The 19,057-nt window shown below is 36.9% G+C and overlaps 1 pseudogene; it reads left to right on the top strand.

The window, feature by feature from the left end:
• Positions 1–9,988: 9,988 nt before the first annotated feature.
• LOC104873738 lies at positions 9,989–10,633 on the top strand (annotated as a pseudogene).
• The last annotated feature ends 8,424 nt before the right edge of the window (positions 10,634–19,057 follow it).

Genomic DNA, 19,057 nt, shown 5'->3' with positions numbered 1-19,057 from the left:
AAAAAGACACTGTTAAATTCTTTTTGTTGCTTTTGCTATTGTATGGGCTCCATGAAGTGTTTCTCCTTTGTAACCCCCTCTACCATATGCCACCTTGCCTTGGAGCCAGCCAATTATGGTCTGAAACCTCTACAAAATCTAAGTTAAATAAACCCTTTCCTAAGTGGAAACAAGTTTTTGTAAATACAGAGCGGGTAGAGGAGTTGTAGGGAGGGCATGGGAATGGGGAAGAAATGAGAATTCAGATACATCATGTAAAGGTACAAGTTCCCAATGATAAATGTAAATGTATTGTATACCTAAAATGTACCAATAAAATAATTTAAGAAAAAAATAAACCCTTTCCCCTTGAACTCTGGGTATTGGGTATTTTCTCTCAGCAACAAGAGAAAAGCAACTAACACAAGTGCCTAATGTTTTGTCCTGTGTGCGTGTATGTGTGTGTGTGTGTGTGTGAGTGTGTGTGTGTGTATGCATGCTCATATGTGTTTGTATGTGTACACTGGAGATTGAGCCTAGATCCTCACATGTGTTAAGCACATGCTGCACCACTGAGCTACACCCTAGCCGCACCATCTGATATTTAAAAACCTTTTGGATTACTGTTTCTTAGGCCAATTTTGCAGTTCATGCTATGGGTCCCATTGAGTTCCTCCAGTCTCCCTTTTTTTCAGTTTAAAAAACCAAACTGACATTATAATCATTGGATTTTACAGCAATGATTTACCAAAGATCTTGGAGATAAGTTTATGTTGAGAATTAATGTCAAAATTCAACATATAATAATGTCAGATACATAATTAATAGACAATATGTACTCAATGCTTCCCTCATCCTAAGCATTGAATAATAGTCTATGATACATCTTACAAATGTGCTTTGATACATTTTACAGACTAAGAAACTAAAGCACAGATAGGATCAATGGCTAAGGTTTTATGATCAGTAATTAATACATCTGAGGCTTAAATAAAATTATGAAAACAACTGAAAATCCACATTGGACCCCAGGAATAAAATTTGATGGTTGACAAAATTTGTTAAGGTATCTAAATGGTTGTCAGAAGGAGGATTTGTCTGATTAGTGTCTCAAAAAAGGAAGATCTCAAAGATGAAAAATTGGTGTTATTGAGCTGGGAGAATAGTTCAGTGGTACAGGGTGGCCAAACATGGGCTTGAACCCCAACACTGAAAGAAAAGCTGGAGTAATATCCATCGAAACACAATTCATGAGAGTTTTTCACTAATCCAATTTTTGTTATTAGGTAAAGCCAATGAATTTGGGTTACAAATGTAGTCCTAAACCAGATAAATCATATAGGCTAGAGGGAAACAAAAGGGTGTAGTTGAGGATGATAAAATAAGAGGACAAGCAGGGTGTGGTAGCATGTGCCTGTAATCCCAGCACTTGGGTGGCTGAGGCAGGAGGATTGCTGTGAGTTAGAGACCAGCCTGGGATACATAGTGAGTTCCAGGTCAGTCTCAGCTACGTAGTGAGACCCTGTCTCAAAACACCGCCGCCAAAAAAAGAATAAAAAAAGAAATGAGGACAAATGAGCAGATTGAAAGTATCAATCATTATAAGATTTTTCTTCCCTGGAATGACCATACCAAAAGTGAGGTGGATTACTTGGGTTCTTGTCACTAAAAGTCTTTAAATACTCCACACATCTTTACTCATTGTAAAATAATTATTTTTGAATTGTTATCACCATCACCATCATCGTAATTAGCCATTGGGCATGGTGGTGTATACTTGTAATCCCAGCACTCAGGAGGCTGAAATAGGAGGATAACCATGAGTTTGAAGCCAGTCTGAGCTACACAGTGAATTTAAGGCCAGCCTGAACCACATACAGAAGCCCTGTCTTGGCTTTCTCAGGTCATCCCTCACCACCAAAAAAAAGAAAAAAATACTATTCGTGTGGATTTTACATATCCCATTTCTAGGATGGTAATTTCTCATTGCAATTTGACCGTCTACTTTTAAAATCAGGCTCATAAACTAGGTTAATGTGAATTCATTCCTGAAAGATGGATTCACTCTCAATGTGCAGAGCTAAGTTCAGAAACCTGATTTACTGCATGTGACATCCTAAAAGTTCTTGTGAGAGACTCAATATATCCCTTCTTTATGAGTATAAAGTGTGCATCATTTCCTTGTGGAAGGAAAAATGTGTTTATCTTACTTGTTACATGCTGATAATTTCTAAATTTGTCTGTGGAGGTCAGAATTCTCATTATGCTGACAGATCCAGCATCTACTCCTGCTGCTTATTAGCTGTCATAGCTGGAAAAATTATTTCACCTCTCTAAGCTTCAGTCTCTTTCTCTATAAAATTAAGATTTAAAAAGAGCATCAGGTTTGTTATGACGATTAGGTGATTTAAGTTAGATTGTTGCACATTTTAAATTGTGCTAAACTTATAGTGAATTTTAAGAATAACTGTTAGAGATTCAATAGATCAATAGATAAAGGACACAACATGGAATTTACAAAAGAGAAACTGTAATCAGACACTTGAGAAAACATTTGCCATCACCAGTAATGCCAGCTATATGGTATACATGAGTATGATATATATCTTCAGCTCAGTCAAGTGCCCCAAGTCCCTGTTCAAATGTCCAATTGCTCATCTGATATCTCCACTGGAGTGTTGTCTTAGTTTTCTGCTGCTATAACAGAATATAGGCTGAGCAAATTACATATTTGGTTCATGGTTCTGGAGGCTGGGAAGTCCAAGAGCGTGCCACTAGTATCTCATCAAGCAGATAGTATGCAGACATCCAAAGGAGGAGGCAGAATTTATAACAAATCCACTAATAGACTTAATCCATTCATGAGAGCAGAGTTCTCATGATACTATCACCTCTTAAAGGCCCCACATCTCAACACTGTTACAATGGCAACTAAATTTCAACATGGGTTATGGAAGGGACATTCAAACCATGATGGATATTGATTGGCATCTCAATTTTTTTCTTTCTTTCTTTTTTGAGACTGGGTCTCACTTTGTAGTTCAGGCTGAACTACACTGTACTATGTAGCCCAGGCTGCCCTTGAACATGCAGCAATCCTCCTGCCTCAACTGGGATTACAGGAGGGCACCACCATGCCTGGCTGGCATCTCAATTCTGTTCAAATCAAAATCTTGGATTCTCTTTCCTTGCCTATATACCTGGTCTTCTCCCACCTACACTAAATACATTATGCTCATCAGACAAATTATCTAGGAATCATGCTTGACTTTTTCACCTTCCAAGTCCTTCAGCACACTGTATCAGTGATCTCAGGAAGGCAAAGTGAGCAGACATCCTCCTTCTTGCTTCCCATCCAAAAAGATCCCCTATCACTTTTCATGTGGCAAGAAATCTAAATAAACTCTGGTAGCTCAGAACAACTCTCAGCTAATAACCAGCAAACAATTAACACATAGCTTTTCTTGCCACATCATATGATCTTAGAAAAGGACTCTGATCTCAAGATGAGAACGCAGCCAAGCTAACATCGTGGATTTAGGCTTGTGAGACCCTCAGTAGAGAATCCCATCATACTACACCTAGACTTCTATACATATATAATTGTGAGATAGTAGATATTGTTTTTAGTGGCTGAGTTTGTAGTAATTTGTTACTTAGCAACATAAAATGAATCCAGTAGGACATGCTTACATTAAGACATCATCCCAACATCATCTGTTTCATACAATGCTATGACAATCAATACAGTAGAGACTGTGGTATTTCTGGAAGCCCTTTCAACACTGGACAACTCTTCACAATAATTCAACTATATCTACAAATGACTAAGTATATACTATACAAAACTAAATTTATTAGCAACCTGAGTCTTTCTTATTACCTTAAAAAAATCTGTAGATACTATAAAACCTCCAAACACAAGGAAAAGCATGATAATAAGTAGAATGAAGAGAGACAACAGAAATTAACTAAGATTTAAATATTGTACTTATGCAAATTTTATTTTTAAATAGAAAATTAACCATATGAATACTGTTGCTTAGAAATCATTTGTGTAAATGAGGGCCCATGAATTTAAGCTTCATAGAAAATTAACTTCTCTCTGTATCCTGAATACTTGGCATAGTGTGGGGCATAACTATGCTATGTCTCAAATCTTTTTTCTTGTATAGTTACATTAATCATTTAAGTGAGTGACTTAGTGACTTTAAATTTTTATTGAGTGAATTAAGCTGAGTGTGGTAGTACACACCGGTAATACCAACTTTTCATAGGCTGAGGCAAGACAATCACAAGTCTTAGGCCAGCCTGCACAATTTAACAAGATGCTGCTTGTTAAATTCCCCATGTGAAATTTAGCTTAGTGGCAAAGTGCTTGCCTAATACACAAATGCCCCCAGGCTAAATCCCCAGTACCCCCCCAAGACAACAGTAGCACAAGCTAAATGAATTACCATCACCTGTATATTGAATGCCTGAAATTGAATATACTTCCTGTAAAATGAATACATTTTTAGTATTCTGGGAGACATAATAAAATATTTTATCTATTTATATAGATTTTATATACAAACACACACATATACACGTTTACATGCTCATCTGTTTCCAAATGAAAATAATTCAGTTTTTGTATTTCAATTAGTTATTCAATAACTTCATTTTTTTTTTTATAAAAAGGAAAATTTACACCTCAAAGTTCATACTATCTTGCCTTTAATGTTTGGAGTCAATGTCTTTGGGGGTGAAATGAAAAAAGAAACTTCCAGAAATGTATTCATTTTATTCAGTTCATTCAGGCTAATATAACCACAAATCTAGTTCATATGGTTATTTATTGGTACAGGGGATTAAACTTGGGACCTTGCGTTTTTGAGGTAGGCAGTGGAACCACTGAGCTAACTCCCCAGCCCCTAGTTCATATTATTAAAGATGATAAATTAATATTTACCAAAGTTTGTCACTTTCTAGGTGGTATTTGATGATATTATTCATTGTACTACTTTAGCCAAGTGATATAATTGTTCTAATCAATTGTTCTTTCTAGGAGCCAAGACTGAGATTCCCTGAGAGTCACAATACTGTAGGCCAGTGCCAAAGAATGGAGAAGTGGGTCAAAGAGGCAGCAATCTCTCATCCAGAATAAATTCAAGAGGTAGGATCTAGCAACAGACTCAAAATCCAAAATCCAGCTACACCTGGAAGGCATTTCTAAGAAGTCCTCATTTCCTAGGGGTTCTAAATACTACCACCAAAGCTACTAGCCATAAGCAATTTACAAGCATCAACCCAGAAATTGAACTAAAATAATATATAAGAAGATACTTAAGCAAAATGCAACCCCAGACTTCTGCTCACCGAAGGCAAATCCCGGACAGAATGAGATGGAACAATTTGAAAGCGACTCACCTGTAGTCTCTGAAGTGGCAACAGTACAAGTAATAAAGCACATGAATGAAGCTCTAGAAAAAAAATCAAATCACTTAAAAAGTACCAATAAACTCAATAAGAAAAAAATTTTTTAATCAAATCAGAAATAATTTCTCAGATAACTACAGAGACAGTGGCCATAATAAAAGACTTGGTAAGTGACAAATAGAAAAATACAGGAGCTTAGGAAAATGATGGATTTCATTTTTGCCCAAAATAGGAAAGAAATTAAATCCATGAAACAGATTCAAATAGATATCCAGGATAATAAAAATTCCATTGAATGTATATGCAGCATAATAAGCCAATGTGAGGACAGAGTATCAGATATAGAAGACAGGATTGTAGCTGGGCATGGTGGTGCACACCTGTAATCCCAGCACTTAGGAGGCTGAGGCAGGAGGATCGCTGTGAGTTTGAGACCCGTTGGAGCTCCATAGTGAGTTCCAGGTCAGTCTCAACTAAATAGTGATACCCTATCTCAAAAAAACAAAGCAAAACAAAACAAAAAGAAGACAGGATTATAGTTAGTGATTATGAAAGGAAAAATTACTTTAAAAGAGCAAGGGACCATGAAAACATCAATCCAGATGCAAAGAATAATGTAAGATTGACTGAAGTCAATGGAAAAGCAGGAGATAGTGCAAAGGACAGATACAGAAGAGAGGATTGCAGTTAGTGATCATGAAAGGAGAAATTTAAAAAAAAAAAAAACAGCAAGAGACCATGAAAACTAAATCCAACAACTGCTAGATGATGCAAAGAAAAATAATATAGATGAAAATGGTCAATTAAAAAGCAGGAGAAAAGGGCTAAAGGTGTAGGGGAAGTGGGAAGGCTGAGGGAAAGGTAAAAAGGGAAAGAAAAAATAAGAGAAAATGAAAAAATGGAAATAAAATGTTTGTAAATGGGGAGGGGAGGAGGGGGTGAAGGGAAGGCAGGGACAAGGGGAAAAATGAGAACCAAGACCTGTCATGTAAAGGTACAAGATCCCAATAATGAATGTAACTGTACTGTACACCTAAAATGTACCAATAAACTCAATGAAGAAAAAAAAAAGAAAGAAATTCAATTTAAAAAAAGGAGATAGTGTAAATGACATTGAAAAAAAAAACCCCTATTCACAAAAATAATGGCAGAAAACTTCCAAAGCATGGAAAAAGAATTTGACATACAGATAAGTGAGGCATATGGAACTCCAATTAGCCAAGATTAAAAAAAAAAATCTACTCCAAGACATATGAGTCAAAATTGCAGAAATTCAACACAAGAATCAAATATTAAAAGCTGCTAGAGAAAAGAAACAACTCACATACAAAGGAAAGCCCATCATAATCATAGCAGACTTCACAACTCAAAACATCACGTCAAGGAGAGCTTTGAGTGAAGTATTTCAAGCCCCAAAAGAAAACAAGCTCTAGCCCAAATTGATGTACCCCACAAAACTATCATTCAAAACTGATGGAGAAATAAAATATTTCCATGACAAAGAACACCAGAAGAAATTCATGACAACAAATCAGTCTTCAAAAATGTTCTGAAGAAAATTCTAGAAGAGGTAATGAAACTACAACTCCATGAACCCCAACAGAATGAAGCCACTAGGGAAGGCAAGTAATTAAACAGAAGGCAGAAAAAAGGGAACCAACAACAGGAAAATAATATGATGAGGATGTCAATATATATCAGTTATAACTTTCAATGTAAATGGTATCAATTCACCAATAAAAAGAAACAGAAGAAGCAAGCACATTGAACTCAAAAAATAATTCACAGATAAAAAATGAGAGCCAAGACCTGTCATGTAAAGTTACAAAATCCCAATAATTAATGAATGTAACTGTACTGTATTCCTAAAATGTACCAATAAACTCAATGAGGAAAAAAAAGAAAGAAATTCACAGATGGAAAGTCAAAGGGTGGAAACAATTATCCATGGGACAGGAATGTAGAAAAAAAGCACAGGAGCTATTCTATTTGCAGACACAGTGGATTTCAAGCCAAGACTGATCAGAAGAGACAAAGAAGATCAATACCTATTTGTTAAGAAAGCACTCCAAAACTATATAAAATAAATATCAGACATGAGGAATCAAATAAGTACTGAAACACTTGTAAGGGAGACCTCACCACTGTCACAAATAGACAGATCAACAGACAAAAAAATCAATTAAAAAATACCAGAATGGAACCAAGCTTTTGAACAAATGGACTTAACAGATGTATACAGAATGTTCTACCCACACCAGAATACACATTTTTCTCAGCTGCACATGGGACATTCTCCAAAATGTACCAAATACTAGCTCATAGAACATGATTAAGTAAATGCAAAGGAATTGAAATTATTTCATGTATATTATTAGACCATAGCACAATTACATTAAAAAGAAACCAATAACAAAAGAAACCACAAAAAATTCATAAGCACATGGAAATTAAATAGCACACTCCTGAATAACCAATGGGTCACTGATGAAATTACAGAAGAAATTAGCCCGTTTCTACAATTAAATGATGACAGTACAACATACCGGAACTTATGAGATGCAAAGAAAGCAGTCCTATGAGGGAAATTTATAGTGGTTAATATCCATTTCAGAAAAATCAGAGTGAGCGCAAAAACACAATGTATTGTTGAACATAAGGCTTCTATACAAAGAAGAGCAAGTCAAGATCAAAGTCTGTACAGGGAAGGAAATGATAAAAATGAGAGCTGAAATTAATGGAATTGAGACTAAGAAAACAATACAAAGAATAAATGAATTCAAGAGTTGGTTCTTTAAAAGATTAAATAAAATTGACAAACTCTTAGCCAACCTTACCAGGAAAAGGAAAGAAAAGACTCAAATCCATTCACTTAGGAATAAAAATGGTGAAATAACAACAGGTTTTGCAGAAATCCAGAAGCTTATTAGTACCTACTTTGAGAACTCTATTTTAATAAAATGGAAAGCTCAGAAGACAGATGCCTAATACATATGAATTACCAAAGCTGAATCGAGAAGATATAAAAATTCTAAATAAGCCAGTATCAGTCAATAAAATTGAAGATATAATTAAAAATCTACCAACACAGAAAGCCCTGGCCCTAATGGATTCACAGCTGAATTCTGCAAGAAATTTAGAATTCTGCAAAAAATACTGCTATTTATTGAACTCTTTAATTAAAATTGAAAGGGAAGTAATACTCCCCAATCCATTTTGTTTGTTTGTTTTGTTTGTTTTTTTGAGACAAGGTTTCACTATGTAGTTGAGATTGACCTGGAACTCACTATGTAGCCCAGGCTGGTCTTGAAATCACAGCAATCCTCCTGCCTCAGCCTCCTGAGTGCTGGGATTACAGGTGTGCACACAATGCCCAGCCCCAAATCCATTCTGGAAGCAAACATTACTCTGGTATGCAAACCAGTGAAGGATCCAACCAAAAAACAAAACTACAACCCAATCTCCCTAATGAACATAGATATAAAAATCTTCAATAAGATAGTGGCAAACAGAATGCAGGAAATCATCTAGAAGATTACATAGCATGACCAACCTGGATTTATCCCAGGGATACAAGGATGGTTCAACACATGATAAATCAATAAATGTAATATTTTGTATTAATAGAACCAAGGACCAAAAAAATCATATGATCTCAATAGATGCAGAAAAGCATTTAACAAAGTCCAACATCCACTCATGATAAAAAACCCTACAGAAAATTGGAATAAATTGTTTTTATCTCAATCTGATAAAAGCCATCTATAATGAACCAACAGCCAACACCATGTTAAATGGACAAAAACTGAAGCTTGCACTCTAAAATCAAGAACAAGACAAAGATGTCCACGATTGCCACTCTTATTAAATATAGTTCCAGGGAAATTAGTGAAAACAATTAGACATGAAAAAGAAATTTAAAAATAAGTATAGGAAAGGAAGAAATTAAACTATCATTATTTGTGGATGACATGACACTCTACATAGAAGACCCCCCAAATCCCCATCAAAAGTCTTCTAGATTTAATAACCAAATCCAGTAGTGTGGCTGAATACAAAGTCAACACTCAAAATCAATGGCACTCCTATTCACGAATAACCTCACTGAGAGAGAATTAGGGAAACAACACCTTTCACAATAGCACCAAAAAAAGTAGAAAGAAAAAGATAAATCGAACACCTAGAAGTCAATCCAATGAAGGAAGTAAAAGACCTTTACATTGAAAACTACAGTATTCTGAAAAAGGAGATCAAAGAGGATATCAGAAAATGGAATGATATACTTTGTTGTTGGATAGAGAGAAACAGCATAGCGAAATGGCCATACTTCCAAAGTGTTATATAGATTTAATGCAATCACAATGAAAATACCAACAGCATATCTAACAGAATTAGAGAAAACAATCCTTCATTTGGAACCAGAAGAGACTTAGAATAACAAGAGCAATTCTGGGCAACAAAGGCAAGGCAAGGGGCATCACAATCCCTGACTTGAAATTATACTACAAAGCTACTGTGCTAAAAATAGCATAGCACTGGCAAAGAAACATACCTGAGGATCAGTGGAACAGATTAGAAGATGCAGAAAAATGTTGAGGTGAAAACAAAAAAGAACAAATAAAAATCCCCTGGTAATGGAGATGGTGGCAGTACTAGTGAGACACCTCAGCCTCATCAGAAGAGGGCCTGGGTAGATCCTACTGTTGAAAATGAAGAAACATTTATGAACAGTGTTGTAGTTAAAGATCCCTGAAGAGCTAAAATGGTGGCTTGTTGATGACTGAGACTTAATTACCAGATAGAAACAGCTCTTTTACCTTCCTGCCAAGAAGAATGTGGATTCCATTCTAGAGAACTGTGCAAATTATAAGAAATCTTGAGGAAACAAAGATTATGAGGAGTATGCTGTAAAGAGGTTGTAGCAGGGATAAAAGAATACTTCACTGTGAGGCTAGGCATTCAGCTCCCCTACAAATTTGAGAGACCACAGTATGCTGAGATCCTTGCTGATCACCCTGATGCACCTATGTCCCAGGTGTACAAAGCATCACATCTACTGAGATTATTTGTACAAATTGGAATGATGCTGGCCTACACACTGCTGGATGAGAAGAGCCTTGCTTTATCACTGAATTATCTTCATGATTTCAAGTATTTCAAGAATTCAGCAACTTTGTTTAGTGCCAGTGATCATAAAGTGGCCCTTCCTGCACACCATCAGAAAGCAGTGTGAGACACTTTTACCTGTGTTTGGATCTCTGTCAACACATTTTTGTTCCTGGTCCTTTTCTGGTACAAATGATGTACTTTGAAGATATTAGTGTATAACAGAGTTGATGTTTGTTTTTATTTTAAATAGAAAATAAAAGGGGTTACAGCTCCTTTTTCTTTCTTTTCATTTCAAAGTTGCTGCCAGTGTATTCAATGATGAACAACAAAGAGAAATAGTAGAGTGTTTTACTGCTTAGCTGACAAAGCTGCTTTTGAGTGCTGGTGGTTCTATTCCTTTGACACTACACACTTTTATAGTATGTGTTAATGCTATGCTCTGATTCCTAGTGCCAAAGGTCCAATTCAATGTACATAACTGAACGCACTCATCCATTTGTGCTTTTTTTTTTTTCAATGCTGCTTAAAGAGCCCATTCTTCACAAGTCATCCCTGTTCATTAGGCTTTTTATCCTTGCTCAAATTGTTGAAGAATGGTAAATTGTTTCACGTTTTTTTCATGTGTCTAATGTTTATTTTAACATGATAGATGCAATGAATTGTGTAGCTACAGTTTTCTGGAAAAGTCAATCTTTTAGTAATTGTTTTTCAGATCTTCAATAAATTTTTTCTTTAAATTTCAAAAAAAGCCAGGGATTTAGCTCTGTGGCACCGCGCCTACCTTGCAAGCACAAGGCCCTGAGTTCAATCCCCAATACTGCCAAAAAAAAGAAAAAGAAAATTTCTTCTTGCCTATACACAGACACACTGACTACAGAAGTAAATTTGTTAGTATACATTTCTGATTCTTCAAATAATCTTTTGAAGGATAAGCAGGATGGAGAAGATTAGAAATAGGTCATGAAAGTAGAAATAAAATGGCGAATACTGCTGGGCATGGTGGCACATATCTGCAATCCCAGCACTCAGGAGGCTGAAGCAGAAGGATTGCTTCAAGTCAAGAGGTTGTCCTGGGCTGCGTTCAAGGCCAGCCTGAACTACATGAAATCCTGTCTCAACTCCCCCCCCAAAGTGAATACTAACCAAGAATATTGCCTAGTTGTAATAAAAATGGCAGATCAGATGGATGAGGAAAATAATGTAAAGTGAAGAGGGTGGTTGATGCGCTTGGAACAAGTAAAGAAATACGCAATAAAAAAAGAAAAATGCGTAATGACCTTGAAGGCTCAGATCAAATGGCTCTCTCTTTAAACTCACCCTCATCTCCCAGAAAAAAATTTGTATTCTCTGAAATAACACAGCCAAAGCTATTCATGACTTAGCTTAGTGACTCTTTATACACTCTTTAAGCAGAGTCCTTGTCAGGTTCATGTAACTCCTACAGTTCTTACTGACCAACTTGGTTAGAGTGGAAGACAGGGAAATGATGAGTGAGGGGAAGGACTTTAACTTTTTAATTTTCTACTGCATGCTTGACATTATGTTAAACAATTTACACATGTAATCACATGAGGAACTGAAAGAGTTTGGTAACTTAGCCAAATGAAAAAGTGATAAAAATCAGGACTTGAACATAATTCTTCCAAAAGTGTTATTGAGCTTACAAAGTATTTGTTAGAAAGTTAATCCTGTCAAGGTATTTAGCAAAGGCTGAAGAAGGGTGTTTCACAATGTTTCTCAAATAACATACATCATTTTTGCATTCTATTTCAGGAGGAATGGCCAAAGAACCATGGAAACCAGGGCAAGAAACGAAAGCATACAGTCTTCTAAACCATCTTTTCCCCCTCTAACCACTATTCCTTTTTTTCCCACAATCTAAGAGTAATCAAAACCAGAGAAATTGAAAACATGAAAGTTTAGTTGGGAAGAGAAAATGCAAAATCCTAACGTAGTACTTTAAAATATCATGCAAAACTTGAATAAGGAGACATTGAAAAATGTAGCCTTAACAACTTTTAAATTTCAGTTATAACCTTTAGACTACTTATGATGTAAGCCTAAAAGAAGAAATTATTAAATTTCATCCCCAAGAGAGTGAAAACAGCTGAAAATAAAATTGAATGGAAAAATCCCAGGAAGTATACTGCTACTTAAGAAGACAGTTTATTTCCATCACTTTGGGGAATTTTCCTTGAAAAATGCATTTAGATTTTATGAGCTAAATGTTTTAAATGATGTTTATGACATTTTTATTTATATCCTATATTGTTTGCAAGAAGATCTAAGAGAGCTTTTAGGTTTAGAGAAAAATGTAATGAAATATTGTGAATTACAAAAAAAAGAAAAAAGAGACAGACATAAAATAGAACTGGGAATGGTATTGTTTTTAAAATCCAAATTTATATAGTGATTAGACCTTCCTCCATCAACCACCTCCCTCCACTCTGGCGAAGAAATCCATTGCTTCACACATCCTTGGCAAATGCTTAGCAATGAGCTACACTCCTAGTCTCATTCATCACCTTATTTGATCCTAAACTAATTTTGTTGGGCAGTTATCATCCACATTCCAGATAAGGAAACTGATAACTTGACAGGAGGCTCAGTGTTCTTAATCTTTTCATTAGTTTATACTTCAGCAACTGACCTTCACAATTCCTGTGCACTAAAAAGTAATGTCTTTCAGTTCTGGGCAAGAACATTACACATCTGATACCTGTGGCCATCAAATTTTCATGAGGATATTTTTTTTTTCTTAAAATGTGAACAACTTATTTCATTGGCAAAAATTTTTTAAGCAAAACATTTATTGGTACATTTTAGATATACATAATGAGAACTCTCATCATAGGGAGTATGCACATGTACATGATATATCTTGCCTCTTTTTTCCCCATTCTCCCCTTCCCTTAAACTCCTCTCCCCTCCCTATATACAAAAGCTTTGTTTCCATTTTTTTCTTCAATTTTTCTTGTCCCTTCATTTCTTCCCCCCCCACCTTGTTCCATTTCCCATTTGAACATTTTCTTCCCATTTCCCAGTATCTATTATACATTTTAGTCCTTATTTCTCACACCAGAGAAATGTGGTATTTAAACACGTCCGATTTATTTCACTTAAGAGTATGGTCTCAAGGTGCATCCATTTAGCTAGAAATGTCTCACCCTTATTCCTCTTTATGGCATTGTAGAAAAACACATCTTCTTTATCAATTCATTGGTTGATGGGAATTCGGGCTGTTCCCAAGATTTAGCTATTATAAACTGTGCCACTATAAACATGGATGTGCAAATATCACTGTGTTAAGATGCTTTTAATTCTTTCAGGAAGATATCAAGGGGAATAGCTGGGTCAAGTGGAACCTGTAGTTTTAGTTGAGAAATCTCTACACTGATTTCCACAGGGCTTGTGCCAGTCTACACTCCAACTTTGGAGGGCTCCTTTTTCCCCACAGTCCCTCCAGCACTTGTTATTGTTTGATTTATTGATAACAGCTATTCTTTCTAGAGATGGAATCTCAGAACTGTTTTTACACCTCTTGAATGACCAGTGATGCTGAACATTTTTCATATATTTGCTGTTTCGACTTCTTCATCTGAGACGTGTCTATTCATTGCAGATGCCCATTTTTGGACTGGGTCTTTAAACGTGGGGGTGGGGGTCTTTTTGTTGTTGTTCTTCTTCTTTATATATTCTAGATAGTAGTCCTTTGAGAAATAGCCAGCAAAACTTTTTTCTACAGTGTGTGTTGTCTCTTCGCTGTTGGTCATTTCTCTTACTGTGCAGAAGCTTTTTAATACCAGCTGTTGATCTTTGTGATATTTTCTGTGCAATCAAGGTTTTGTTCAGAAACTCTGCCTACACCAATGTCTTTGAGTTCTACCTATTTTATCTTCCAGCAAATTTAGTGTTTCTGTTTTAATACTTAGATGTCTGAACTGTTGAGAGCCATTCTACATAAATTTTGGAAGAAAAACCATTTCATAATTAAAGTATGACTATAGCTGTCTAAGGTCCTGTGGTGCCTTGCCTGTGAGCTATCTATGACACACAGAAATGTAACTCTCTTTTGCCTCCATGACAATTTGATGCCTCCATAGTCCTGTGATACTGATGCTCAAGGGCAAAAGTACATCAGCTGAAGACATCCTAATTCTTCAAAAATGGAGTAGTAATAAAAAAAGAACCATTTCACCTGGTGGAAAGACAAATACTTTACTAGTCTGCTATCTCACTACTATTGTGAGAATGCTCTCAACGCCCTCATCAACCTAATATCCTCATCAACATAGGATTACCACTGCCCCCTAAGTCACCTGATACTTTCTCCAATTATTGTGTGTACCCAAAAAATAATGACTAGCTCAGGAGTGTCTTTTTCTTTGCCTACTCTGAGACACTGACTTCCCAGCCCCTCCATGTACTTTGAAATTACCCAAGTCTCTATTGTCTTTGTTTCTTTAGCCCTCACCACTACCCTTTCTAGGCAGTCAGAAGATTGGTTGCCCTCTGATATTGATCCATTGCAATTTTAGGTTAGTGCATGGTGAAAGATATGAGGCATGTGGAAAGCCAGTTTTTCCAGCACCATTTATTTAAGATGCTTTCTTCAAGTGAAGGTGTTTGGCTCCTTTGTCAAAGACAAGGTGCCTGAGTATGTTTGGAGCTGTTTTTGTATTTTCTGATCTGTTCCATTGATCCCTGGATCTAGTGTGTGTGTGTGTGTGTGTGTGTGTGTGTGTGTGTGTGTGTGTGTGTGTGTTTGCCAGTACTATGCTGTTTTTATCACAGTAGCCTTGGAGTATAATTTCAAATTGGGGATTGTGATGGCTCCTGTCTTGCCTTTATTGCCCAGAATTACCTTTGCTGTTGTAGGTCTCTTCGGTTCCAAATAAATATTAGGATTATTTTTTCTAATTCTGTGTTAGAATTTTAACTGGAATTGCATTAAATCTGTAACAACACTATTGGAAGTATGGCCATTTTTTCTATACCAGTTCTTCCTACCCAAGAACAATGATATTTCCATTTCCTGATATCCTCTTTGATCGCCTTTTTCAAAGTACTGTAGTTTTCAATATAGAAGTCTTTTTACTTTGTTAGATTGATTCCTAGGCATTTTTTTGCGGGGGATGCTACTATGAAAGGTGTTGTTTCCCTAATTTCTCTCAGTGACTCTGCTATTCATGTACAGGAATGCTACTGATTTTCTGACTAATTTTGTATCCAGCTACGGTAGTGAATTTAAATCCAGAAGTCTTTTGGTGGGATTTTTGGGGTCTTCTATGTAGAATATTGTGGGAGCCCGCTGGCATTTGACATTGGAAAAGTAATTTCTTAATCTATGTCTGTTTATTTGGCTTTTCGATTCAAGGGTCTCAGCTATGCAGATGAGGCTGACCTGGAACTCACTGTGTAATCCAGACTGGTTTTATGGGATTACAGGCGTGCACCACCACGCCCGGCTCAAGGACTTTGTTAAATTTGACCTTGTGATGGGAGGAACTCAGATGGCCAAAGATCTGATCTCCTCCCTAATAGTTGCTTGGTGCTTCCTGTTGGCCTGCCTTTAAAAGGAGCTGTTTCTGTGAAATAAAGGGGACCTCTTGTCTCCACACTATTGAGCGTGCTGTCCTTTCTCAATTCTCACTCCCCAACTCAGGTACGTTCATGTTGTGATGGCTGGACCGCCACAGAATATCATGCCATCTGCAAATAATGACAATTTAACTTCCTTTCCTATCCTTATTCCTCTTATTTCTTTCTCTTGTCCAATTGCTCTGGCTAATGTTTCCAGAACTATATTGTGTAAGAGTGCTGACAGCGGACATATTTGTCTTGTTGTTGATTTTAGAGTGAAAGCTTTTAGTTTTTGTCTGTTAGTATAATGTTGGATGTTGGTTTGTCATAAGTGGCTTTTATCAGAGGGAGATAAAAACCATCCATTCTTTTTAAGTAATTAAATCTTATATATTACAAATAAATACAAAAGTACTGAGAGGCCATATGATTTGTCACACTAGTCCAATTTGGTAGTGTAACCACATGGTGGATCCATCAGACAGATTCCAAATTCTCATATACAGCAAGCAAAGCACTGCAAAGTGTACATTTTTCAGTTAGGGAAAAGTAGCTCCATTTATTCATGGTCAAAAACAGAGAAATGGTGCTGGGAGAACAAAAAAGGAACATTGCATGCCCCGCAGCCAAATTAGGCTTTCAGGTTTAAGCACAAGAGAGAATAAAAGGGCCCCTTGTGCTTTGGTCTAGGATTATACAGATTGCTCCTAGAGTGGAGCCCAAGCTCAAGGAAGTGGAGGGTTGATAATAGGGAAGGGTAGTGCTAGGGTGGTGCCCAAACACAGGTGGATGGAGGGGAGTGAATTCCTTGGCCTCCAATATTCTCTGTACTAATAGGGCCAACACCAGAAGTAGGGTTTCCTAAATTTTTTTCTTTATACCATATTGTACAACTATTCCTATTATTATTATAAACCCAATTCTAACCTTTTCAAAATTTCTGTGTGTCTACTAGGTAAAGTTCTATACACCTATTAATGTGTAAAGGCCCTCTCTGGGCTAGCTCAAAGGATTTCCCCAGCTAGTCATCTCTGACAGTAGGGGACTGCTTGTGACCCTTAAAGGTACTAGGCTTCTGTGTAACATCCTATTATACCTGGCCTGATTAGGCTGTGAAAGTAAAGGCCACAACCCTGAAAATAGGGATTTGACTATTTCATTCACCACCCAGGAAAGATCTGAGACAAAACAGCTTCTGGAAAGCCAAGGATTTAGCTCAATTGTGCCATCGCCTGCCTTGCAAGTGTAAGGTCCTAAGTTCTATCCAAAACAAAAAACAAAATAGCTTCTGGAACTGGAAGCCTTGCACAGGGACCTCTAGCCCTCCAAGTTAGACAGGTGAACCTAGATATGCAATTCCAGGTCATTTTTTAGGTCATATTGTTGTTAACCCCTAATGTAGAAGTTCAGTAATAATGCCTCCAAATATTGCAATAAAATCTTGATTTCACACAGGCAAGGGCCATCCAAACCATAGAGCAACCATCCAGTCAACCTAGTATAATGGTGTCAGTAGTAATTACACAATGAGATCCCCAAAGAGAGTGAAAAATGTTAGGTAATAGGAACAAGGGCCACTAAATCCTTGTCACTTCTAGGAATGATTCCTTCTGCTGCCAAACAGTAGAGGATACAGGTTAGTAAATTAGTCTTCTCATACAACTTTAAATACCCTGAACAAACCCACAAATTTGCATATTATGCTTTTCATGCTTAAAATTCAGTTGTTTTTCCCAAACGTTTGTCCTTTTGACAAACTTTTACTAATGATTCATATTTCTGGTTTAGAAAGTATTTTCTCTAGATAATCTTTCCTGTCACTTAAACCATCTGTCTTCTATACCTTCCATAGCTTGTGTGTATGTGTTGTTTTATTTTGTCCTTATACTGGGGATGGAACCCTGGGCCTGGAGAAAGGCAAGCATGCTCTACCAAGGAGCAATACCTCAGACCTAAAACCTGTCCTAAGTTACAACAGGACAGTGTCTCTAGCTATGTCTAGTAATGCATGAAACAGTACACATTTAATACATTTTACCCAGATGAGTATAAAATTTGCTTTTTCTTTTAACACTATTTTCGTAACACATAAACACTGTAAAAAAAAACAGTTCACAGCACTCGGGAGGCTGAGGAAGGAGGATCGCTGTGAGTTCGAGACCAGCCTGGGCTACACAGTGAGTTCCAGGTCAGTCTCAACTACATAGTGAGACCCCGTCTCAAAAAACCAAAAAACCTTTTTTTAAAAAAAAAAAAAAAAAAACTTCAAACAACACAAAAAATTCAGAGTAGACTTCCCTCCTCAATCCCATTGATTATACACATATGGGTACTTAAGTTTATTATTATTATTATTATTATTATTATTATTACTATTATTACACAGGGTGAAAAAGTATTTGGCTGGGGATGTACCTCAGTGGTAGTAGCATGCATAAGGCCCTCAGTTCGATGCCCAGCACCACACAATTATATAAAATATGATTATATACATATTATTTATGGTTTACATGTACTTATTCAATCATATATATAACGTATGTAAATATATAATGCAAATATATACTTATACAGAGCTGCCTTTGTTTTCTTAGCTAAGAGCAGCGTAGTATTCCACTGACCAGTATACTGTACCCTGATTTACTTCAGTCCGTGATTTATTTCCAATTTTACAAAAATTTTTCCACCCCTATCGTGAAGGCCTGGTCCGGAACAGAAACACCAACGCCGTCCACGGTGGTGCTCACATTTCCAAACCTTTTCACCAACCCTGGCCGGGCCCTCCCAACGAGCGCCACCTCTACCTTCCAACCACGTGCCCGTGCCCTCACACCAAGCTGGAAGATAGCGGCGCCGGCGCGCTGGCAGCGCCGCACGGAACCTCCTCCCCTCCCCCAGCTGCTCTGGGCCGCCGGGGTCACCAGCTCAAGAGTACCGGAACCATCTCCACCGGGCCTCGTCAAGT

The sequence above is a fragment of the Fukomys damarensis genome, unplaced genomic scaffold (assembly GCF_012274545.1).
Source record: "Fukomys damarensis isolate Sample0158 unplaced genomic scaffold, DMR_v1.0_HiC HiC_scaffold_5, whole genome shotgun sequence".
Classification (NCBI taxonomy): Eukaryota; Metazoa; Chordata; class Mammalia; order Rodentia; family Bathyergidae; genus Fukomys; species Fukomys damarensis.
This window is presented reverse-complemented; position numbering and strand designations above follow the sequence as displayed.